This window comes from Ranitomeya imitator, chromosome 3 (assembly GCF_032444005.1).
Source record: "Ranitomeya imitator isolate aRanImi1 chromosome 3, aRanImi1.pri, whole genome shotgun sequence".
Taxonomy (NCBI): Eukaryota; Metazoa; Chordata; class Amphibia; order Anura; family Dendrobatidae; genus Ranitomeya; species Ranitomeya imitator.
Window position 1 is genome coordinate 306,278,014 of NC_091284.1, and position 26,668 is coordinate 306,304,681.

Here is a 26,668-nt window from a genome sequence, read left to right on the forward strand (position 1 = left end):
CTACTAACGGTGTCTGCCTCCCCAAGGTGTGCCCCAGGTTTCCTCGCCATTGCTTCGATCTTAATGCTCTCGTTTAGTAGTTGTTGGAAACTACACTGCATTAGGCCTACAAATTGGGTATGGGGTGTAGAGAGATGGTGTGTTCCACTCCAAGGTGTTCCCCAGGTTTCCTCTCCATTGCTTCGATCTTCATGCTCTCGTTTAGTAGTTGTTGGAAACTACACTGCATTAGGCCTACAAATTGGGTATGGGGTGTAGAGAGATGGTGTGTTCCACTCCAAGGTGTTCTCCAGGTTGCCTTTCCTGAGCTTCGATCTTCCGGCTCTCGTTTAGTAGTTGTTGGAAACTACACTGCATTAGGCCTACAAATTGGGTATGGGGTGTAGAGAGATGGTGTGTTCCACTCCAAGGTGTTCCCCAGGTTTCCTCTCCATTGCTTCGATCTTCATGCTCTCGTTTAGTAGTTGTTGGAAACTACGCTGCATTAGACCTACAAATTGGGTATGGGGTGTAGAGAGATGGTGTGTTCCACTCCAAGGTGTTCTCCAGGTTGCCTTTCCTGAGCTTCGATCTTCCGGCTCTTGTTTAGTAGTTCTTGGAAACTACACTGCATTAGGCCTACAAATTGGGTATTGGGTGTAGAGAAGATGGTGTGTTCCACTCCAAGGTGTTCTCCAGGTTGCCTTTCCTGAGCTTCGATCTTCCGGCTCTCGTTTAGTAGTTCTTGGAAACTACACTGCATTAGGCCTACAAATTGGGTATGGGGTGTAGAGAGATGGTGTGTTCCACTCCAAGGTGTTCTCCAGGTTGCCTTTCCTGAGCTTCAATCTTCTGGCTCTCGTTTAGTAGTTGTTGGAAACTACGCTGCATTAGGCCTACAAATTGGGTATGGGGTGTAGAGAGATGGTGTGTTCCACTCCAAGGTGTTCCCCAGGTTTCCTCGCCAATGCTTCGATCTTCATGCTCTCGTTTAGTAGTTGTTGGAAACTACACTGCATTAGGCCTACAAATTGGGTATGGGGTGTAGAGAGATGGTGTGTTCCACTCCAAGGTGTTCCCCAGGTTTCCTCTCCATTGCTTCGATCTTCATGCTCTCGTTTAGTAGTTGTTGGAAACTACGCTGCATTAGGCCTACAAATTGGGTATGGGGTGTAGAGAGATGGTGTGTTCCACTCCAAGGTGTTCTCCAGGTTGCCTTTCCTGAGCTTCGATCTTCCGGCTCTCGTTTAGTAGTTCTTGGAAACTACACTGCATAAGGCCTACAAATTGGGTATGGGGTGTAGAGAGATGGTGTGTTCCCCTCCAAGGTGTTCTCCAGGTTGCCTTTCCTGAGCTTCGATCTTCCGGCTCTCGTTTAGTAGTTGTTGGAAACTACACTGCATTAGGCCTACAAATTGGGTATGGGGTGTAGAGAGATGGTGTGTTCCACTCCAAGGTGTTCTCCAGGTTGCCTTTCCTGAGCTTCAATCTTCTGGCTCTCGTTTAGTAGTTGTTGGAAACTACGCTGCATTAGGCCTACAAATTGGGTATGGGGTGTAGAGAGATGGTGTGTTCCACTCCAAGGTGTTCCCCAGGTTTCCTCGCCAATGCTTCGATCTTCATGCTCTCGTTTAGTAGTTGTTGGAAACTACACTGCATTAGGCCTACAAATTGGGTATGGGGTGTAGAGAGATGGTGTGTTCCACTCCAAGGTGTTCACCAGGTTTCCTCGCCAATGCTTCGATCTTCATGCTCTCGTTTAGTAGTTGTTGGAAACTACACTGCATTAGGGCTACAAATTGGGTATGGGGTGTAGAGAGATGGTGTGTTCCACTCCAAGGTGTTCTCCAGGTTGCCTTTCCTGAACTTCGATCTTCCGGCTCTCGTTTAGTAGTTCTTGGAAACTACACTGCATTAGGCCTACAAATTGGGTATGGGGTGTAGAGAGATGGTGTGTTCCACTCCAAGGTGTTCTCCAGGTTGCCTTTCCTGAGCTTCGATCTTCCGGCTCTCGTTTAGTAGTTGTTGGAAACTACACTGCATTAGGCCTACAAATTGGGTATGGGGTGTAGAGAGATGGTGTGTTCCACTCCAAGGTGTTCTCCAGGTTGCCTTTCCTGAGCTTCAATCTTCTGGCTCTCGTTTAGTAGTTGTTGGAAACTACGCTGCATTAGGCCTACAAATTGGGTATGGGGTGTAGAGAGATGGTGTGTTCCACTCCAAGGTGTTCCCCAGGTTTCCTCGCCAATGCTTCGATCTTCATGCTCTCGTTTAGTAGTTGTTGGAAACTACACTGCATTAGGCCTACAAATTGGGTATGGGGTGTAGAGAGATGGTGTGTTCCACTCCAAGGTGTTCCCCAGGTTTCCTCGCCAATGCTTCGATCTTCATGCTCTCGTTTAGTAGTTGTTGGAAACTACACTGCATTAGGGCTACAAATTGGGTATGGGGTGTAGAGAGATGGTGTGTTCCACTCCAAGGTGTTCTCCAGGTTGCCTTTCCTGAACTTCGATCTTCCGGCTCTCGTTTAGTAGTTCTTGGAAACTACACTGCATTAGGCCTACAAATTGGGTATGGGGTGTAGAGAGATGGTGTGTTCCACTCCAAGGTGTTCTCCAGGTTGCCTTTCCTGAGCTTCGATCTTCCGGCTCTCGTTTAGTAGTTCTTGGAAACTACACTGCATTAGGCCTACAAATTGGGTATGGGGTGTAGAGAGATGGTGTGTTCCACTCCAAGGTGTTCTCCAGGTTGCCTTTCCTGAGCTTCAATCTTCTGGCTCTCGTTTAGTAGTTGTTGGAAACTACGCTGCATTAGGCCTACAAATTGGGTATGGGGTGTAGAGAGATGGTGTGTTCCACTCCAAGGTGTTCCCCAGGTTTCCTCGCCAATGCTTTGATCTTCATGCTCTCGTTTAGTAGTTGTTGGAAACTACACTGCATTAGGCCTACAAATTGGGTATGGGGTGTAGAGAGATGGTGTGTTCCACTCCAAGGTGTTCTCCAGGTTGCCTTTCCTGAGCTTCGATCTTCCGGCTCTCGTTTAGTAGTTGTTGGAAACTACGCTGCATTAGGCCTACAAATTGGGTATGGGGTGTAGAGAGATCGTGTGTTACACTCCAAGGTGTTCTCCAGGTTGCCTTTCCTGAACTTCTATCTTCAGGCTCTCATTAAATTGTGGTTAAATGGAACAACTGCATTTGGCGTACTAGTTGGTTTGGGGCCTACTATCGGTGTCTGCCACTCCTTGCTGTTCTCCTGGTTTCCTGTCCTGAAATTCCATTTTCAGGCTCTCGTTAAGTAGTTGTTAATGTTAGACTGCATTTGGCCTACTAGTTGGGTTGGGGCCTATTATCGGTGTCTGCCACTCCTTGCTGTTCTCCTCCACTGAACAAAGCTGTGCCGCCTGTTTACTACGGTTGCCAATTTTGAACTGCATTTCGACTACTTACTGATTTGGGCCTACTCTCTGTGTCAGCCTCTCATTCCAGTTGTCCTCCACTGCAATGCCCCCTGGTTAGTCCTGTGTTACCAATTTTGAACTGCATTTAACCAACTTTATTCTTTGGGCCTATATCTGTGTTTCCTCCTCATCCTGCCCATTGCCCAGCCAGTGATAGATGAGTCTGCTGGTACATTGACCCATAACGCAAAATTCCCCGTGCACGCTACACAGCAAGATTGTGACCCTGCTGAAAGTCAGGTTCCTCTTCCCGCATACCATACCACCTTACACGGGGACAAAGAGGAAGGTGCAGATAAAAGTGCAGGTTCCTTCATCAGGTGGGGGAAGGAATACTAGTTGGCGACGTCACTGGCACAGGGCCTCTCATAGTACGCAAAAGTGTTGCTGCCGGTGGGAGGCGCCCCCGCCGTGCAAACACACCGCTGTACTTTGAGGGGCCCTGTGCCAGTGCCAATGCCAACGAGTGGGCCCCCCCTGCTTGCTCAGGATCACAGCACTTGCAAAGTTGAAATACTTACCTCTCCCTGCTCCACTGCCGTGACGTGGTCCAGATTTACTGGGCCCACTAATTACTTGAACCAGCCCTACCCCCCACAACTTTAGCCAAATGACCCCCAATTTCAAATGCCTTCCAATTATTATAAGCTAAATTACGATTGACAAGCTTCTGTAACAAGAATGGATGTTTTTGCCATTAAAATGGGCAGTGTAGGTGTTTTCCTGGCCTCCACTCACTGCCGACTAAGCTCCCCCATTGACTTGCATTGGGTTTCGTGTTTCGGGCGATACCCGACTTTTCGCCATAATCGGCCGATTCCACTCGACTCGACTTCTAAGATAGTCGGGTTTCGCGAAACACGACTCGACTCTAAAAAGGTCAAGGTCGCTCAACCCTACCCACTTCTTGTGTGAAAATGGAAAATCTGGGGCAAAAACAAAATTTTGGCAGTAAATGTGTAGTTATTTTTTCTTCACTGCCCAATGGTATAACATTTTGTGACATATTTGTGGTGTCAATATGATTACTGCACCCCTATATGGATTCATTGAGAGGTGTAGTTTGTAAAATGGGATCAATTATGGGGGGTACTGCAGTTCTGGCACCTTATGGGCTCTCCCAGTGGGTCATGGCACCTGCAAACCATAACAATAAAATGTTGCGCTCCTTGCCTTCTGAGCTTGGCATTGTGCCTGAAAAATATTTCCCCATTACATGTAGGCTTTCAGAAAAAAATTAACCTCAGTTTGTTGTAAAAAAAAAATTACCTATTATCCCTTAGAAAAATGAAAAAACTTGGGGCTAAAACAACATTTTATTGGTAAAAATGTAATGTATTCTTTCTTCTGTGATGCACATGTGGTGTCAATATGATCACTGCACCCCTGTATGAATTCTTTGGGGGAGTGTAGTTTGTAAAATGACTTCATATTTCGAGGGTTTCTGTTGTTCTGGCAGCTCAGGAGCTCTGCCATTGTAACATGGCACCCTCAAACCATTCCAGCAAAATCTGAACTCCAATATAGCATCTCCTTCCTTTTGAGCTTTGCACTGTGCCTCAGAAGAAGTATTTCCCCACATATGGGGTATCAACGTACTCAGGAGAAATTGGACAACAAATTATGTGGTGCAATTTCTCCTGTTACACTTAAGAAAATGCTAAATTTGGGGCCAAAATAACACTATTGTGGGGAAAATGAATTTTTTTTTATTTTCATGGGTCAATGATATAAACTTCTGTGAAGCACTTTGGGGTTCAAGGTGCTCACCACACATGTAAGTACATTCCTTGAGGGGTCTAGTTTCCAAAATTGGGTCATTTGTGGGGATTTCCACTGTTTAGGCACATCAGGGGCTCTCCAAATGGAATGTGACGTGCGCTAATGATTCTAGGAAGTTTTACATTCAAAACGTCAAATGACGCTTCTTCCCTTCCGAGCTCTGCTGTGTGCCCAAATAGTTGTTGTCTCCCTCATATGGGGTATTAGCGTACACAGGATAAATTGTGCTACAAATTGTAGCGTGCAATTTCTCCTGTTACCCTTATGAAAATGCAACATTTGGGGCTAAAAACATATTTGTGGGTGAAATATGATTTTATTTTTACGGCTCAACATTATAAACTTCTACAAAGCACCTGAGGGTTCAATGTGCTCACCCCACATCAAGATCAGTTCCCTGAGGTTTCTAGATTCCAAAATGGTGTCACTTGTTGGATATTTTCACTGTTTATGCACATCAGAGGCTCTCCAAACGTGACATGGCATCCGCCAATTGTTCCAGCAAATTTTGCATTCAAAAAGTCAAATTACGCTCCTTCCCTTCCGAGCCATATGGGGTATCGTCATGCTCAGGAGAAATAACACACCAAATGTTGGGGTCCATTTTTTCCCTGTTACTCTTGTCAAAATAAAAAGAATTGCATCTGAAGTAAATTTTTTTGTGAATTAAAGTTAAATGTTCATATTTTTTACACATTCCATAAATACCTGTGAAGCACCTGAAAGGTTTATAAACTTATTGAATATTGTGTTGAGCACCTTGATGGGTGCACTTCGCAGGATGGTGTCACTTTTGGGTATTTTCTGTCACATAGATGCCTCAAAAGTGACTTCAAATGTGATGTGGTCCTTAAAAAAAAAATTTTTAACACCTGGACGGGCAAGAATTCCATCACCTGTGCAATACTAAGGAAATCCTGAAAACATGACCTGTTGGTGGCTCTTGAGGACCGGAGTTGGGGAACACTAGTTTACGTAATACGTAACAATACGTTGTCTTGTCAAAAAAAGTATTCTGCCCTGTTATTACAGTACATGGATATCTTGAGTTACAGCATAGTTTTAATTGCCCATATCACCCATGTGAAAGAATAAATGACCCCTTGTGCTTAGAAAATAATTGCATCTCTGACAGAAGTAATTGAAATCAAACTATTTTAATAATTTGATACTAGTTTGTGACATGACTGCTATTGTTTTTTTTGTTTTTTTAATAGCTATATCTATTGACTTCTCCAGACACATGAATCTGCTGTCCGGGGTCTGTTTTCATTATGTTTTTTCTTAATTTTCAGTCACTATGACATGTGACCAAATGTAAAGGCTTATCATATGGCACTCTACACTGTGTGCAGAATTATTAGGCAAGTTGTGTTTTAGAGGATTATTTTTATTATTGATCAACAACTATGTTCTCAATCAACCCAAAATACTCATACATATCAAAGCTTAATATTTTTGGAAGTTGGAGTGTTTTTTTTTTTTAGATTTGGCTATCTTAGGAGGATATCTGTTTGTGCAGGTAAATATTACTCTGCAGAATTATTAAGCAACTTAATAAAAACCAAATATATTCCCATCTCACTTGTTTATTTTCACCAGGTAAATCAATATAACTGCACAAAATTTAGAAATAAACATTTCTCACATGCAAAAAGAAAACCTCAAAAAATTAGTGACCAATATAGCCACCTTTCTTTATGATGACACTCAACAGCCTTCCATCCATAGATTTTGTCAGTTGCTTGATCTGTTTATGATCAACATTGCGTGCAGTAGCCACCACTAGAGTTGAGCGACTTTTACTTTTTTACGATCGAGTCGGGTTTCGCGAAACCCGACTTTCTCAAAAGTCGGGTCGGGTGAGAGGTAAGTATTTCAACTTTGCAAGTGCTGCGATCCTGAGCAAGCAGGGGGGGCCCACTAGTTGGTACTGGCACAGGGCCCCTCATAGTACGGCGGTGTGTTTGACGGCGGGCGGCGCCTTCCACTGCCAGAGACACTTTTGCATACTATGAGGGGCCCTGTGCCAATGCCAACGAGTATGCCCCCCACCTGATGAAGGAACCTGCACTATCATCTGCACCTTCCTACACCAAAGGGTGTAGCATATAGTAAAATAGCCGTGTTCCCATGAGGCTAGAAGTACAGTGCCAAATGTGCATGAGTATAAAGTTGTAGGCATATCTTACCCATGGATGCCGTAACCAGCCGCGCATTTTACTATATGTTACACCCTTTGGTCTGTTGCTACCTATGACATGTGGTATATTTTGTCCCCATTTCATTTATAGTGTATTTCTACTAGGCAACTCTGTTATTTATACATATATTGTGATACGACACTTAGTTGAATATTTATCATGTACTAGGTATGTGTGTCTTTTATACACTCTTGAGCGCCCTCTTTTGTATTGGATTGCCGGCCTCTGCCAGTTTGTATCATCATTCTGTAGACCTGTCCAGTTTGTTCTATTGTTTTTATGTTGTGCACTTGTGTGTCTGACTCATATGTTTATATATTAACTAGCTATTGAACCCATTCTATGCCCGGGTGGTGAGCATTTATATTGGTATATGGTCTCCATCCTGGTATGTGCTGCTCCCATCCTGCGTCCCCATCCTGTCATGTGCTGCTCCATCCTGCATCCCCATCCTGTCAAGAGCTGCTTCATCCTGCGCCCCCATCCTGTCATGTGCTGCTCCATCCTGCGTCCCCATCCTGTCATGTGCTGCACCCATCCTGCGCCCCATTCTGTCATGTGCTGCTCCCATCCTGCGCCTCTATTCTGACATGTGCTGCACCCATCCTGCGCCTCCATTCTGTCATGTGCTGCTCCCATCCTGCGCCCCTATTCTGTCATGTGCTGCTTCCATCCTGCACCCCCGATCTGTCATGTGCTGCTCCCATCCTGCGCACCCGTTCTGTCATGTACTGCTTTCATCCTGAACCCCTGTTCTGTCATGTGCTGCTGCCATCCTGCACCCCGTTCTGTCATGTGCTGCTGCCATCCTGCACCCCCATTCTATCATGTGCTGCCCTATTCTGTCATGTGCTGCTCCCATCCTGCACCCCCGTTCTGTCATGTGCTGCTTCCATCCTGCACCCCCGTTCTGTCATGTGCTGCTGCCATCCTGCGCCCCCGTTCTGTCATGTGCTGCTGCCATCCTGCACCCCCGTTCTGTCATGTGCTGCTGCCATCCTGCACCCCAGTTCTGTCATGTGCTGTTCCCATCCTGCACCCCCGTTCTGTCATGTGCTGCTCCCATCCTGCGCCCCCGTTCTGTCATGTGCTGCTCCCATCCTGCGCCACCGTTCTGTAATTTGCTGCTCCCATCCATATGCCCCATACTCTGCTCCATAAAGGTTTATGGCCCCCATAAGATGCTCCATAGTATATGCCCCGTACACTGCTCCATAAAGGTTTATGGCCCCCATAAGATGCTCCATAGTATATGCCCCGTACACTGCTCCATTATGGTTGATGGCCCCATAAGATGCTCCATAGTATATGCTCCTGTACACTGCTCCATTATGGTTGATGGCCCCCATAAGATGCTCCATAGTATATGCCACCGTACATTGCTCCATTATGTTTGATGACCCCCATAAGATGCTCCATAATATATGCCCCCGTACACTGCTCCATTATGGATGATGGCCCCCATAAGATGCTCCAAAGTATATGCCCCCGTACACTGCTCCATTTTGGTTGATGGCCCCCATAAGATGCTCCATAGTATATGCCCCCGTACACTGCTCCATTATGGTTGATGGCCCCATAAGATGCTCCATAGTATATGCCCCCGTACACTGCTCCATTATGGTTGATGGCCCCATAAGATGCTCCATTGTTTAAAAAAAAATACCATACTCACCTATCGTCGCTGGGCGCCGAGTGCTGGGGGGCCTCAGCAGGCGGACACACCGGCGCGCTGTGGGGGTCAGGTGCCGGTATGGCCGCTAGCTCAGGCCCCCGACACTTGCTATATTCACCTGGCCGTGATCCAGCGCTGCCCGCCGCTTCTTCCAGGTCCTCTGGCTGTGACTGTTCAGTCAGAGGGCGGCGCGCATTAAGCGCATCATCGCGCCCTCTGAACTGTGAACGTCACAGGCAGAAGACCCGGAATACGGAGCCGCACGCAGCGCTGGAACGGGGGACAGGTGAATATAATACTTACCCTCCTGGCACGTCCACGGTCCCTGCCTCTCCGTTGGAGATCGCGGTGTGCGTTCAGTGTTTACGCATACCGCGATCTCCTGGGAGCGTCACTCTGTGGGGTCCAGACTGCGCCGGCGCTTGCGCTTGCGCAGTCTATAATGGCTTCGGACAGAGTGACGCTCCCAGCGTTTTATTATAGATAAAGCTATATGTATTTTCTATACCTATTAGCCTGACACTAGTGAATTTTTTCTTATTTTTTGGCTATGTTTAGGAATTTAAAGGCTCTTGTTTTCTTTATGTGTTCTCAAATGCAGTTTAATATCTGATACAGGATGAAAATTGAGGCTCAGCTTTGTTCAGTGGAGGAGAAAAGCAAGGAACGGCAGACACTGTTAGTAGGCCCAACCAAACAAGTAGGCCAAATGCAGTTTAGTATCCGAAACAGGATGAAAATTGAGGCTCAGCTTTGTTCAGTGGAGGAGAACAACAAGCAGCGGCAGACACCGTTAGTAGGCCCAACCAAACAAGTAGGCCAAATGCAGTTTAATATCCGAAACAGGATGAAAATTGAGGCTCAGCTTTGTTCAGTGGAGGAGAAAAGCAAGCAGCGGCAGACACCATTAGTAGGCCCAACCAAACAAGTAGGTCAAATGCAGTTTAATATCCGAAACAGGATGAAAATTGAGGCTCAGCTTTGTTCAGTGGAGGAGAACAACAAGCAGCGGCAGACACCATTAGTATATTATATTGTAATATTTTAGACAGGAGTAAACTGGCGGCTCAGCTTTGTTCAGTTTTGGACAACTGTAATGGGAGGCAGACACAGTTACTAGGCCTAAATAAATAAGTAGGCTAAATGCAGTTCAAAATTGGTAACAGGATTACACAGGCGGCATTGCTTTGTTCAGAGGAGGAGGCAACTGTTATGAGAGGCTCACACAGACTTAGTAGGCCTAAAATAAAAAAGTAGGCTAAAAGCAGTTCAAAATAGGTAAGAGGAGTACACAGGCGGCATAGCTTTGTTCAGCGGAGGAGGACAACTGTTATGAGAGGCTCACACAGACTTAGTAGGCCTAAAATAAAAAAGTAGGCTAAATGCAGTTCAAAATTGGTAAGAGGAGTACACAGGTGGCATAGCTTTTTTCAGCGGAGGACAGCTGTTATGAGAGGCTCACACAGACTTAGTAAGCCTAAGATAAAAAAGTAGGCTAAATGCTGTTCAAAATTGGTAAGAGGAGTACACAGGCGGCATTGCTTTGTTCAGCGGAGGAGGACAACTGTTATGAGAGGCTCACACAGTTACTAGACCCAAGTATCTAAGTAGGCTAAATGCAGTTCAAAATTGGTAACAGGAGTACACAGGCAGCATTGCTTTGTTCAGAAGACGAGGCAACTGTTATGATAGGCTCACACAGACTTAGTAGGCCTAAAATAAAAAAGTAGGCTCAAAGCAGTTCAAAATTGGTAACAGGAGTAAACAGGCGGCTTAGCTTTGTTCAATGGAGGACAGCTGTAATGAGTGGCACAGACTGACTTAGTAGGCCTAAAATAAAAAAGTATGGTATAGAAAATGTTCAGCACAGCCTGAGAGGGGAGGTGCACAGTCATAGGTTCCCAAACCTTAATATATAGAATGTAAGTGACTAGCACACTCCAAAGTGCTGTGATGCAAAAAGGGGGGGTTTATTTACATACAGTAATCACAAACGTTTCGGTCGGTACTGGACCTTCATCAGTGTGCTAAATACAGTAGTATGCTGTATGCAAGTAAGGTGGATACCATGTACACTCAGACTCCTTCCTTGTGAGTTGACAGCCTTTTCTGCCTTACACTGGCTCATAATCCCAGGTTTACTATGTGGATGCAAATTAAGTAACTACTTATGGGGCTCCATCAAGCATACTACTGTATTTAGCACACTGATGAAGGTCCAGTACCGACTGAAACGTTTGTGATTACTGTATGTAAATAAACCCCCCTTTTTGCATCACAACACTTTGAAGTGTGCTAGTCACTTATATTCTATAAAATAAAAAAGTAGGCTCAAAGCAGTGCAAAATTGGTAACAGGAGTAAACAGGCGGCTTAGCTTTGTTCAATGGAGAACAACTGTAATGAGTGGCGCTGACAGACTTAGTAGGCCTAAAATAAAAAAGTAGGCTCAAAGCAGTGCAAAATTGGTAACAGGAGTAAACAGGCGGCTTAGCTTTGTTCAATGGAGAACAACTGTAATGAGTGGCGCTGACAGACTTAGTAGGCCTAAAATAAAAAAGTAGGCTCAAAGCAGTGCAAAATTGGTAACAGGAGTAAACAGGCGGCTTAGCTTTGTTCAATGGAGAACAACTGTAATGAGTGGCGCTGACAGACTTAGTAGGCCTAAAATAAAAAAGTAGGCTCAAAGCAGTGCAAAATTGGTAACAGGAGTAAACAGGCGGCTTAGCTTTGTTCAATGGAGGACAGCTGTAATGAGTGGCACATACAGACTTAGTAGGCCTAAAATAAAAAGTAGGCTAAAAGCAGTTCAAAATTGGTAACAGGACTAAACAGGCGGCATAGCTTTGTTCAGTGGAGGACAATTGTAATGAGTGGCGCAGACAGTTAGTAGGCCCAAATAATAAAGCAGGCTAAATGCAGTTCAAAATTGGTAACAGGACTAACCAGGCGGCATAGCTAGGTACTTGGGTGGGCTCCTCTGCTGAGTAGCAGACAGTGGTAGTAGGCGCAAAGTATTAACTGGTCTAAATGGAGGCCAGGGCCCCTGTATATTTTAACTATCATCTATCATTTCAACAAATTTGTATTGGCAGTGCCATTGAAGGATTTAACAGCACAGACTACACAGTGGTGGAGCAGGGAGAGGTAAGTATTGCAAGTGGTAGAGCACTGTTCGAGCTGGGGGGGAACACTCTCTCGTGGGCGGCGGCACTGTCACAGGGCCCCTCATATTACGATGGTGTGTCTGACATTGGGTGTGCACTACCACCGTCAGAGACACTTCATTGTACTATGAGGGACCCTGTGCCAGTGCCGTCGCCCAAAAGTGGGCATACCCACCTGTCCAGGCAAACGGCACTCGCACGGGTGCTTGCACCAAGTGGTGACCACGGCCCTGTGGGGGGAGTCAGACCATTTAGGGAGGTATAAAAATGGCCTATGGTGGACATTCAGCAGCTGCAAATGGAGGAATTGGAGCAGTCAGTAAGAGGAGGTCAAAAGCAAGACATTTTTCAGGCAAGCTACGTGTCAGCAGGGGAAGGTGGGGCAAAATAATTTGAAATCCATGATTGGTTCATTTTAATGAAGGTTAGATCATCAACATTTCGGGTAGCCAGAAGAGTCCTTTTTTCGGTCAATATTGAACCAGCAGCACTGAAGACTCTTTCTGATAGCACACTAGCAGCTGGGCAATGCATATTCTGCCAATTCAGGCCAGGTGTCTATTTTTGATGCCCAGTAATCAAAGGGGAATGACCTGTGAGGGAGAACATCGATAAGGGAGGAAAAATAGTTCGTAACCATACTGGACAAATGCTGTCTCCTGTCACTTTGAATCAATGCAGCAATACCTGTCGTGTCTGCGGTCATTGCGAAATCACTCCACAAGCTGGTCATATAACCCCTCTGTCCAACGCCACTTCTGATTTGTGCACCTCTAACACCTCTGCCATTTTCCCCCCTACAGCTCATGTGAGAACCATCACCGCCGCTGCGTGCTGGGAATGCCTGAACAAAGTTGCTTGTTTGGTAGCCAATATTTGCTCAAGGTTCTCATGTGGCATGATATTTTGGAATTTCTCTTTATATTGTGGATCCAGGAGGCAGGCTAACCAGTAATCGTCATTGGTCATCATTTTTAAAATGCGGGGGTCCCTTTTTAGGATACGCAAGGCATAATCAGCCATGAGGAGCACTATCTTGCAAATCAACAACACTTGTCTCCCGCAAAAACCCTGTACCTGACCTTGCAATGCCACCAGTTTCTATTGCCCCTTGAGAAGCATCCTCCTCCCATAAATATTCATCCCCATCCTCCTCCTCCTCTTCCTCCGCCACCTCGTCCAGGAGAGTTCACTGAGCAGACAATGGCTGACTGTCATCAAGGCTTCCCTCCTCCTCGGCCGCAGACGCCGGCTCCTTAATGTGCGTCAAACTTTGCATCAGCAGACACATTAGTGGGATGCTCATGCTTATGATGGCGTCATCTGCACTTACCAGCCGTGTGCATTCCTCAAAACACTGAAGGACTTGACAGAGGTCTTGGAGCTTCGACCACTGCACACCAGACAACTCCATGTCTGCCATCCAACTGCCTGCCCATGTATGTGTATCCTCCCACAAATACATTAGAGCACGCCTCTGTTCGCACAGCCTCTGAAGCATGTGCAGTGTGGAGTTCCACCTTGTTGCAACGTCGATTATTAGGCAGTGCTGGGGAAGCTTCGCTGATGGTTCAGCATATGGCTGGAGTGTACGGGCGACCGGCAGATGTACAAGCAAAGTCTTCGCACCTTCAGGAGCAGGGCTGGTAACCCCGGATAATTTTTCAGGAAGCACTGCACCACCAGGTTCAAGGTGTGAGCCAGGCAAGGTATGTGTTTCAGTTCTGAAATGGCTATGGCAGCCATAAAATTCCTTCCGTTATCACTGACTATCTTGCCTGCCTCAAGATGTACACTGCCCAGCCATGACTGAATTTCTTGCTGCAAGTACTCGGCCAGTACTTCCGCGGTTTGTCTGTTGTCACCCAAACACTTCATTTCCAACACAGCCTGCTGACGCTTACCACTAGCTGTTCCATAATGTGACACCTCGTGTGCAACACTGGCAGCTGCGGATGGAGTGGTCGTGTGACTGCGCTCTGTGGATGAGCTTTCGCTTCCGGAGGAGGAGGAGGAGGGGTGTCGAACGCCTACTGCCAACTGTTTCCTAGACCATGGGCTAGGCAGAACTGTCCTACTATGGCTGTCCCCTGTGGACCCTGCATCCACCACATTAACCCAGTGCCCTGTGATGGACATGTAACGTCCCTGGCCATGCCTACTGGTCCATGCATCAGTTGTGAGGTGCACCTTTCTACTAACTGATTGCTTGAGTGCATGGACAATGCGGTCTTTGACATGCTGGTGGAGGGCTGGGATGACTTTTCTCACAAAGAAGTGTCGACTGGGTAGGTCATAGCGTGGTACTGCGTAGGCCATCAGGGCTTTGAAAGCTTTGCTTTCAACCAACTGGTAGGACATCATCTCTAACGAGATTAGTCTAGCAATGTGGGCGTTAAAACCCTGTGTACGCGGATGAGAGGATGAGTACTTTATTTTCCTAATGAGAGTCTCTTGTAGAGTGAGCTGGACTGGAGAGCTTCATATGGTGGAACTAGCGGGGGTGGTGGTGGACATGGCAGATTGAGAGAGGGTTGGTGATGGTATTCTTGATGTTGGCCTACCTACAGTGTTTCCTACCAAGAACCTTGTGATTCCCTGACTGCTTTGGCCTTGCGACGATACCTCCACATTTGCCGTTGGTGGTGTCCTAACCGATGGGCTTACAGTGAGGGAAGCAATGTAGCTTGGCTGACTACCTTCATTCTGAGCGGGTGCACCAATGGTACGGGACGTTTGGTAGTTAGTCCAGGCTTGCAAGTGCATGTTGGTTAAATGTCTACGCATGCACATTGTATTTAAATTTTGGAGATTCCTCCCTCTGGTCTTTGAGTATTTCTTTCAGATAACTTTGCGCTGATCATTCGGATCTTGGTTAAAAAATTCCCACACTGCACTCTTCCTACTATTGAATACCTTTTCAGGCATTGCACGCTGTTCTCCTTTCACCGGATGGCCACGCTGTCCTAAAAGTGTTTTGGGTTTTGTCAAACGTTTTTGGCCAGATACGGGCCTGCCAGATGAAAGCTGTTGCGATGTAAATGCCTGCTGTGGATCATCCTCCTCCGCTTCTGAGCTACTGCCAGCGGCACCCTGTTCCCCCAATGGCGCCAATCTGGGTCAACAACTGGGTCATCTATCACCTCCTCTTCAATGTCATGTGCACCTTCCTCTGTGTCACCGTGTAAGGTGCTATAGCGTTCGTGACGGGGCACTATAATCTCATCAGGGTTAGATTCTGGCTCAGTACACTGCGAGGGCAATGTAGTGATCTGAGTCAATGGAACAGCATAATAATCTAGCTGTGGCTGTGCATCTGTGCACTCCATATTCCGATTCATCTTGTAATGGCCTGTTAACTATTTCCCTTTCTAACCCTGGCACAGTGTTGTGAATTCCGCTCTTGGGCTCCCTCCGGTGGTTGTAAGTGGCACTTTTGTGAGTTCTGCTCTTGGGCTCCCTCTTGTGGTTTCAAGTGGTATGGCTGCTCCTTGTAGTTAGCTGTCTTCAGCTGCTTCCACTGATTGTCTTTTCTGCTCGGCTATTTATGCCTGGCTCTGTCCTTCAGCCAGTGCCACTTGTAAATGGTTCCTGGTTGGAATCACATCTCATTGGAGTTCCCTGCTATCCTGACCAGTTCAGCTAAGCTAAGTTTTTGCTTGCTCTTTTCTGTTCACAGATTGTGGACTTATCCGTTCTGTGTTTCTATGTTTGTCCAGCGTTATCAGTATGAATTAATTCTGTCTTGCTGGAAGCTCTGGGAAGCAGATTTACCCTCCACACCTTTAGTCAGGTGTGGAGATTTTTAGTCAACTCTGCGTGGATTTTTGTAGTGTTTTATACTGACCTGTTGTGAATTCTGTGGCAGAGCTCCCTCCTGTGGTCACAAGTGGTACTTCGGCTGGTTCTCTCTGTGAGCTTCCGTTGGTGGAGGAAAGTGGTACTGCGGCTTCTGAGTTTCCTTCCTCAGGTGATGTGGTGAAGTCGTTAGGTGCTGCTCTATTTAACTCCACCTAGTGCTTTGATCCTGGCCTCCAGCCAATGTTCTAGTATTGAACCTGTTTCCTCCTGGATCGTTCCTGTGGCCTGCTGCTCTGCATAGCTAAGTTACTCTTTGCTATTTGTTTGCTGTTTTTTTCTGTCCAGCTTGTCAATTTGTTTTTTTCTGCTTGCTGGAAGCTCTGGGACGCAGAGGGTGTACCTCCGTGCCGTTAGTTCGGTACTGAGGGTCTTTTTGCCCCCTTTGCATGGTTTTTGTAGGGTGCCGTCTTCTCTCTGGCCGCCTCGGCCAGAGGAATCTGCCAGTACCCCTTTGTTAAATCCAGGGTCGTAATGTATCGGGCTTTACCAAGCCGGTCGATCAACTCATCGACCCGGAGCATAGGGTACGCATCAAATTTAGAAACTGCATTCAGTTTCCTAAAGTCATTACAAAACCAGATGGAGCCATCCGGTTTAGGCATCAACACAATTGGACTGGACCAGGCGCTGTGTGACTCCTCAATGACTCCTAAGTCCAACATTGCCATCACTTCCCGGGAGACGGCTTCACGGCGGGCTTCCGGAATCCGGTAGGGCTTCACATGAACAGTGACGCCAGGCTCTGTGACAATCTCATGTTTCACCAACTTAGTCCGGCCAGGTTTTTCGGAGAAAAACTGTCGGTTCTGTAACAAAAATTGCTTAACCTCAGATTTTTGTCGTTCTGAGAGAGTCTCAGCAACCTGCACCTCTGGTACAGTAGGTGAACAAACCGGACGGGGCAGATCTGCCGTTAGGGCAGAGCGGTCTTTCCAGGATTTCATCAGATTCACATGATAAATCTGTTCCGGTTTTCTCTTACCCGGCTGGTACACTTTATAGTTCACGTCACCAACTCTTTCTCGGACCTCAAATGGGCCCTGCCATTTCGCCAGGAATTTACTATCCACCGTAGGGATTAGGACCAACACCCTATCGCCGGGTGCAAATGTACGGACCTTAGCGCCTCTATCATTACAGGCTCCCTGGGCCTGTAACATATGGTCCCTAACAATGGGCATGACAGCGGCAATACGATCCTGCATTTGTGTTACATGGTCGATCACCGTTTTAAAGGGAGTGACTTGACCTTCCCAGGTTTCTTTTGCGACGTCCAGCAGTCCCCGGGGACGACGGGCGTACAACAGTTCGAAAGGCGAAAACCCTGTGGAAGACTGGGGAACTTCCCTAATGGCAAACAGCAAATAGGGTAACAAGTAATCCCAGTTCTTCCCATCTTTGTCTATCGCCTTCCGGAGCATCTGTTTTAAGGTTTTGTTGAAGCGCTCAACCAGGCCATCTGTTTGAGGGTGATAGACAGACGTACGCAACGGGTCTATTTGTAAGAGCCTGCAGAGCTCCTTCATTACCCTCGACATAAAGGGAGTCCCCTGGTCGGTGAGTATCTGTTTTGGAATTCCCACCCGACTAAACACTTGTACCAATTCCTTGGTGATCGTCTTGGTAGCTGTGTTACGCAAAGGGACGGCTTCCGGGTAACGAGTGGCATAGTCCATGATGACGAGGATATGTTGGTGCCCACGTGCGGATCGGGGAAGGGGCCCAACCAAATCCATCCCAATTCTCTCAAAAGGGACCCCGACGATAGGAAGGGGTACCAAAGGGCTACGGAACTGAGATTTAGGGGCCGCGATTTGGCACTCTGGACAGGACTCACAATAGTTACGCACATCACAATGTATTCCAGGCCACACAAAACAATGCAATATCCTTTCTGTGGTTTTCTGTACCCCCAGATGTCCCCCCATTATATGTCCGTGGGCCAAATCCAGTACCTTCCGCCGATAAGGTTTGGGTACCACTAACCGTTGCACTGTGTCTTCCCCTTTTTTTTCTACCTGGTAGAGCAAATCATTTTCAAGAACCATATACGGGTACGCTAGCCTAGTGTCAGGTTCTACGGGTACCCCATCTATCATTTTTACATTTTTCCTAGCCGGAGTTAGGGTAGGATCTTTCATTTGCTCGCTGTGGAAGTCATCCACCTGGACTCCCAAATCTGGCAGGCAGGGTGCCGGATGGCTGTCTGCCTCCGCCTCTCACTGAGGTTCCTCAGTTTCCTCTGTTTCCCCCGCCATGACGGAGAAGGGGTACTGAAGGTTAGATTCACCAACCTCCCCAGCAACATCTTCCTGTGGGGTCTCCTCTAGGGACTCGGGACCTCCAGATGGCATGGGAGAAGATTCACGGGTACAGCTACCGTGAAGGAGCAACTGATTCTCCCACAACTGCCAGAAATAGGGAAAATCCCTGCCCAGGATTACATCCTGTAACAATGCGGGGATGAGTCCCACTTTGTGCTGCACTGACCCATAGGGAGTAGAAATCCATATGACCGCTGTTAAGTACGAGCGGGTGTCACCATGCACACACGTCACAGAAAACTTGTCAGACGGACCAGACGGAAGTGCCACCAGACTAGCTTTCACCAGAGTCACCACACTTCCAGAGTCTAGTAATGCCACAACATTTTTCCCATCAACAGATAATTCACACAGGTGTTTCACTGTATCATTTTGACCCGCATTCACACTCACTAGCTGTGTAACCAAAGACATGCGTTTTCTAGAGTCTATAACGTCGCACTGCATGGGTTCAGCGGTAACAGGACAGTTCGCAGAAACATGACCCTTCTCATGGCAGCGGAAACACCTAACAGGTCCCCTACTGAGATCACCGTCCAATACTCTTGGTCTCGGAGTGCGAGCAGTCCCAGACTCCTCCCCCACAGTTTTAAGCGATTTTCCTTCACCCGTGGTCCCTGGAACAGTCTTACCGGTTCCACGAGGAGGAGGCACAGACCGGGGGTTGGTGGTGTCGTCGGGAAGTCCTTCTGCCACGGAATAACGCTCGACCAACTCCACAAGTTGATCCGCTGTCGTGGGATTTCCTTGGCTTACCCACCTTTTCAGCGCTGGGGGTAGTACTCTCAGGTACTTGTCCAGGACAACCCGCTGGATTATTTCGGGTATTGTCAGTACCTCGGGTTGCAGCCATTTCTTTGTCAAGTAGATCAGATCGAACATCTGAGACCGCGCCGGTTTATCTTGCTGGTATGTCCACTGATGTACCCTCTGTGCACGGACAGCCGTCGTCACACCCAGCCGGGCCAGGATCTCAGCTTTCAGCTTCTCAAAGTCCTGAGCGACCTCCGGGTCCAAATCATGGTAAGCTTTTTGGGCCTCGCCGGAGAGAAACGGGGCAATCAAATCGGCCCATCGTGCCTTCGGCCACATCTCTCTCAATGCCGTCCGCTCAAACGTTGTCAGGTATGCCTCGACGTCATCTTCTGCAGTCAGCTTTTGCCAGTATCGACTCACATGGATCCTTCTGGACTCTGCTTCCGGGTCAGCGTCAGGCATGCTCACCAGGCGCTGCGCCACCTGTTGGAGAAGTTGGCGGTCTGCAACCGTCATGTCCAGTAACTCCTTCAGCTGTGCGGCCATCAAGCGATTAGCTTCGTGCTGTGCGGCAGTGGCCTGCTGCTGTACGGCAGTGGACTGTACTAAGGCTTTCACCACATCTTCCATGCTGTCGCCTGTGCCACGGTATGCCCGCGTTCTCCACCACAATGTGACAAAACACTCTGGGATCGCCTTTGCTGGGGTCAAAGGACACGTGGTTTGTGCATTGAATCTGAGGCGTACAGCAGGTTTCTGAGCAGGCTGACCTCAGGTCAGAATTATTAACGTGAAAGCAACACAAAAAACAAAACATAAAAATAAATCCTAGCCTGTCCGGCACTAACTAAACAAATACGTTGCTATCTCAACAACTGGGGGGGCTTCTCCCACCCAGCTAACATCACACTTCTCCCACCCAGCTAACATCACACAATTCTTGAGCAGAGCTCTTCAATCATGTTTGTCTCACACAGGCAGGCAATCTGTGTGCCCCAGGCAGACACTGGAAACACCCAGCTGGTCATCTATTATTCCTGCAATCATTAACCCATTAGCACCCTGAAGATACTGAGTGGCCTAATTCACATAGGACAAACACCTGGGCGAAATATATCTGCCTCCAACTACCACACCAGCATGAGTCTTACAGTACTAAGAGAATCGCTAGGTCTGTTACCATTAGTACTATACAGCCTAAATTTCTCTTATCTGTGACCCTGATTTGCTCATTGTCATCCTTTTCTGTCATGGCATTTGTGGATTCAGGCGCTGCCCTGAACTTAATGGACTTAGAATTTGCCAGGCGCTGTGGTTTTTCCTTGCAGCCTTTGCAGAGCCCTATTCCTTTGAGGGGTATTGATGCTACCCCCTTGGCCAAGGATAAACCTCAGTACTGGACGCAGATGACTATGTACACGGCCCCAGCACATCAGGAATATTGTCGTTTTCTGGTGTTGCATAACCTGCATGATGTTGTTGTACTGGGTTTTCCATGGTTACAGGAACATAATCCGGTGCTGGATTGGAAAACTATGACTGTGACTAGTTGGGGTTGTCAAGGGGTACATAGTGACGTTCCTTTGATGTCAATTTCCTCTTCCCCCTCTTCTGAGGTCCCTGAGTTTTTGTCGGATTTCCAGGATGTATTTGATGAGCCCAAGTCCAGTTCCCTTCCACCACACAGGGACTGTGATTGTGCTATTAACTTGATTCCTGGTTGCAAGTTCCCTAAGGGCCGACTTTTCAATCTGTCTGTGCCAGAGCATGCCGCCATGCGGAGTTATGTTAAGGAGTCTTTGGAGAAGGGGCATATTCGGCCCTCTTCGTCACCATTGGGAGCGGGTTTCTTTTTTGTTGCTAAGAAGGATGGCTCCTTGAGACCCTGTATTGATTATGGTCTTCTTAATAAGATCACGGTTAAATTCCAATACCCCTTGCCTCTGCTTACTGATTTGTTTGCTCAGATTAAGGGGGCTAGTTGGTTTACTAAAGGTACTGTCACACTAGACGATATCGCTAGCGATCCGTGACGTTGCAGCGTCCTCGCTAGCGATATCGTCCAGTGTGACAGGCAGCAGCGATCAGGCCCCTGCTGGGAGATCGCTGGTTGGGGAAGAAAGTCCAGAACTTTATTTCGTCGCTGGACTCCCCGTAGACATCGCTGAATCGGCGTGTGTGACACTGATTCAGCGATGTCTTTGCTGGTAACCAGGGTAAACATCGGGTAACTAAGCGCAGGGCCGCGCTTAGTAACCCGATGTTTACCCTGGTTACCATCCTAAAAGTAAAAAAACAAACACTACATACTTACCTATCGCTGTCTGTCCTCCAGCGCTGTGCTCTGCTCTCCTCCTGCTCTGGCTGTGAGCGTCGGTCAGCCGGAAAGCAGAGCGGTGACGTCACCGCTCTGCTTTCTGGCTGCCCGGCGCTCACAGCCAGACCAGAGAAGCAGAGCGCCGAGGACAGACAGCGGTAGGTAAGTATGTAGCGTTTGTTTTTTTACTTTTTAGGATGGTAACCAGGGTAAACATCGGGTTACTAAGCGCGGCCCTGCGCTTAGTTACCCGATGTTTACCCTGGTTACCGGGGACCTCGGGATCGTTGGTCGCTGGAGAGCTGTCTGTGTGACAGCTCTCCAGCGACCAAACAGCGACGCTGCAGCGATCCGGATCGTTGTCGGTATCGCTGCAGCGTCGCTATGTGTGACGGTACCTTAAGATTGACCTCAGAGGGGCATATAATCTTGTTCGTATTAAACAGGGTGACAAATGGAAAACTGCATTTAATACGCCCGAAGGCCATTTTGAATACCTTGTGATGCCATTTGGGCTCTCTAATGCTCCATCTGTGTTCCAGTCTTTCATGCATGATATTTTCCGCAATTATCTTGATAAATTCATGGTCGTATATTTGGATGATATTTTGATTTTTTCCGATGATTGGGAGTCTCATGTGAAGCAGGTCAGGATGGTGTTCCAGATCCTTCGTGATAATGCTTTGTTTGTGAAGGGGTCTAAGTGCCTATTCGGAGTTCAGAAGGTCTCTTTTTTGGGTTTTATTTTTTCTCCCTCGTCTATAGAAATGTATCCTGTTAAGGTCCAAGCTATTCATGACTGGATTCAACCCACATCTGTGAAGGGCCTTCAAAAATTTTTGGGCTTTGCTAATTTCTATCGCCGTTTCATTGCCAACTTTTCCAGTGTGGTTAAGCCCCTTACTGATTTGACGAAGAAAGGCGCTGATGTGACGAATTGGTCCTCTGCGGCTGTTGAGGCCTTTCAGGAGCTTAAACGCCGATTTACTTCTGCCCCTGTGTTGCGTCAGCCGGATGTTTCTCTTCCTTTTCAGGTTGAGGTCGACGCTTCTGAGATTGGGGCAGGGGCCGTTTTGTCTCAGAGGGATTCTGATGGTTCTTTGATGAAACCGTGTGCCTTTTTTTCCAGAAAGTTTTCGCCTGCGGAACGCAATTATGATGTCGGCAATCGGGAGTTGTTGGCTATGAAGTGGGCGTTTGAGGAGTGGCGACATTGGCTTGAGGGAGCTAAGCACCGCGTTGTGGTCTTGACTGATCATAAGAATCTGGTTTATGTCGAGTCGGCCAAGCGGCTGAATCCTAGACAGGCTCGATGGTCTCTGTTTTTCTCCCGTTTTGATTTTGTGGTCTCGTATCTTCCGGGATCTAAGAATGTTAAGGCTGATGCCCTCTCTAGGAGTTTTTCGCCTGATTCTCCTGGAGTCCTTGAGCCGGTTGGCATTCTTAAGGATGGGGTGATTCTTTCTGCCATCTCCCCTGATTTGCCGCGGTTGCTTCAGGAATTTCAGGTTGATAGGCCTGACCGCTGTCCTGTGGGGAAGCTGTTTGTTCATGATAGATGGACGAGTAAGGTGATTTCTGAGGTTCATTGTTCAGTGTTGGCTGGTCATCCTGGGATTTTTGGTACCAGATATTTGGTTGCTAGGTTCTTTTGGTGGCCTTCCTTGTCGCGCGATGTCCGTGCTTTTGTGCAGTCCTGTGGGACTTGCGCCCGAGCCAAGCCTTGCTGTTCCCACGCTAGTGGGTTGCTTTTGCCTTTGCCGGTCCATGAGAGGCCCTGGACGCATATTTCCATGGATTTTATTTCGGATCTTCCTGTTTCCCAGAAGATGTCTGTTATCTGGGTTGTTTGTGACCGGTTCTCTAAAATGGTCAATCTGGTACCTTTGCCTAAGTTGCCTTCCTCCTCAGATCTGGTTCCATTGTTTTTTCAGCATGTGGTTTGTCTGCATGGCATTCCGGAGAATATTGTGTCTGACAGAGGTTCTCAGTTTGTATCTACATTTTGGCGGGCCTTTTGTGCTAGGATGGGCATTGATTTGTCTTTTTCGTCGTCGTTTCATCCTCAGACTAATGGCCAAACTGAGCGAACTAATCAGACCTTGGAGACCTATTTGAGGTGCTTTGTGTCTGCTGATCAGGATGATTGGGTGTCTTTCTTGCCGTTGGCTGAGTTTGCCCTTAATAATCGGGCTAGTTCGGCTACTTTGGTTTCACCTTTCTTTTGTAATTTTGGTTTTCATCCTCGCTTTTCTTCTGGGCAGGTTAAGCCTTCTGATTGTCCTGGTGTTGACTCTGTGGTGGACAGGCTGCAGCAGATTTGGACTCATGTGGTGGACAATTTGACGCTGTCTCAGGAAAGGGCTCAACGTTTTGCTAACCGTCTTCGGTGTGTTGGTCCCCGGCTTCGTGTGGGGGATTTGGTTTAGTTGTCTTCTCGTCATGTTCCTATGAAGGTTTCATCCCCTAAGTTTAAGCCTCAGTTTATTGGTCCTTATAAAATTTCTGAAATTATTAATCCGATGTCTTTTCGTTTGGCTCTTACAGCCTCTTTTGCCATTCATAATGTTTTCCATAGATCTTTGTTGCGGAGATATGTGGTGCCCGTTGTTCCCTCGGTTGACCCTCCTGCCCCGGTGTTGGTTGAGAGAGAGTTGGAATATGAGGTTGAGAAGATTTTGGATTCTCGTTTTTCGAGGCGGAGGCTTCAGTATCTTGTCAAGTGGAAGGGTTATGGTCAGGAGGATAATTCTTGGGTTGTTGTCTCCAATGTCCATGCCACCAGTTTGGTTCGTGCTTTTCACTTTGCTCGTCCTGATCGGCCTGGGGGCTCTGGTGAGGGTTCGGTGACCCCTCCTCAAGGAGGGGGTACTGTTGTGAATTCCGCTCTTGGGCTCCCTCCGGTGGTTGTATGTGGCACTTTTGTGAGTTCTGCTCTTTTGCTCCATCTTCTGATTTCAAGTGGTATGGCTGCTCCTTGGAGTCAGCTGTCTCCAGCTGCTTCCACTGATCGTCTTTTCTGCTCGGCTATTTATGCCTGGCTCTGTCCTTCAGCCAGTGCCACTTGTAAATGGTTCCTGGTTGGATTCACATCTTTTTGGAGTTCCCTGTTATCCTGACCAGATCAGCTAAGCTAAGTTTTTGCTTGCTCTTTTCTGTTCACAGATTGTAGACTTATCCGTTCTGTGCTTCTATGTTTGTCCAGCGTTATCAGTATGAATTAATTCTGTCTTGCTGGAAGCTCTGGGAAGCAGATTTACCCTCCACACCTTTAGTCAGGTGTGGAGATTTTTAGTAAACTCTGCGTGGATTTTTGTAGTGTTCTATACTGACCGCACAGTATTCCATCCTGTCCTATCTATCAAGTTAGACTGGCCTCCTGTGCTCATCCTGGTTTCATTCTGTGTATGTCTTTTCCCTCTCCACTCACAGTCATTATTTGTGGGGGGCTAATCTATCCTTTGGGGATTTTCTCTGAGGCAAGATAGCTTTCCTGCTTCTATCTTTAGGGGTAGTTAGCTCTTAGGCGGTGACAAGGTGCCTAGGGAGAGTTAGGAGCATCCCACGGCTACTTCTAGTGTTGTATTGAGCTTAGGGACTGCGGTCAGTACAGTTACCACTTCCTTCAGAGCTCGTTCCATGTTGCTCCTAAACCACCGAATCATAACACACGGTATGTGTAAAGAGCTCCATGGAGTAAACTGTAGTGTCGCCTGACGCATCCTTCACTTTTGCTTTGGGTGAAGGACACAAGGAAGCGACGTGTTCCTGACCGGGAGCATCCACTGACGACTCGCTGTTTTTATATTTCAAACTTTCTGAAGAGGAGGTGAAAGAGCTAGAGGCTGAGTCAGCAAGGAAACTTTTTCCTGCTGCTCCGGCTTTAAAAGCGGTTTTCCTGCTCCCAGATAAGGGAGCCTTCGAGGCCTTGTGCAGCCAGACGATGACGCTGGCTCAACACCTCCAGCCTTAGGTGCTATTTTGCTTTTCCCACTACCGCCAGATGCTCCACCACCACCACCACCACCATCAGTACCAGCTGGCAATGACCGACCACGGCCTCTTCCACCAGACTTCATTTTTTTGGGAAAATCTAACCAAAATAACTGTTATATGGTACTGTAAAACAAGGTAGAAGGTGTATATAAGCTTGTTGGCAATTTTTTTGGGGGGAGACTGCAGCAAAAAACAGGCCCTGTGTATTACACTACACAATGTAAGTGGCAGAACGCGGCTGGCAGATATACGACAAACAGAACTGACGTATAGAAACTTGTTGGCAATTTAAATCTCACTTTTTTTAGGGGGGAGACTGCAGCAAAAAACAGGCCCTGTGTATTACACTACACAATGTAAGTGGCAGAATGTGGATGGCAGATATACAACAAACAGAAATGACGTATATAAACTTGTTGGAAAATTAAATCTCACTTTTTTGGGGGGGAGACTGCAGCAAAAAACAGGCTCTGTGTATTACACTCCACAGTGTAAGTGGCAGAACGTGGCTGGCAGATATACGACTAACAGAACTGATGTATATAAACTTGTTGGCAATTTAAATCTCACTTTTTTGGGGGGGGAGACTGCAGCAAAAAACCAGGCCCTGTGTATTACACTACACAATGTAAGTGGCACAACGTGGCTGGCAGATATACGACACACAGAACTTGTTGGCATATGCAACAGATTGGGACTTATTATAAGTGAAAGGAGGACTTTATACTAACCAGACAGCAGATGGCGATAGTGTGTAAAGTCATATACTTGCTGTAATGTGGGGAGGAAAGCTCTCAGTGGTTTGTTGTTTTCTTACTTTCGGTTTTGCTTTTCTTCATGAATGTGTTGTCTTCAGTGCATGGACTGTGTGACACTGAATTGTATCTCATGTTTATCCAGTATGAAGTAAATACTGTTTACTCAAGATATCTTGCTGATTGAAGCTCTCCTAAGTACAGCGGTGACTGCAAGAAGACGCACTCTGCAACAGGTTATGGGGCCAGGCATCCCAGATAACCCCAGGCATCCCAGATAACCCCAGGCACCCCAGATAACCCCAGACACCCCAGGCACCCCAGATAACTCCAGGCAATCCAGGCACTCCAGACACTACAGGTCTGCACTACAAGCTCAGGCAGAAGGATCCTG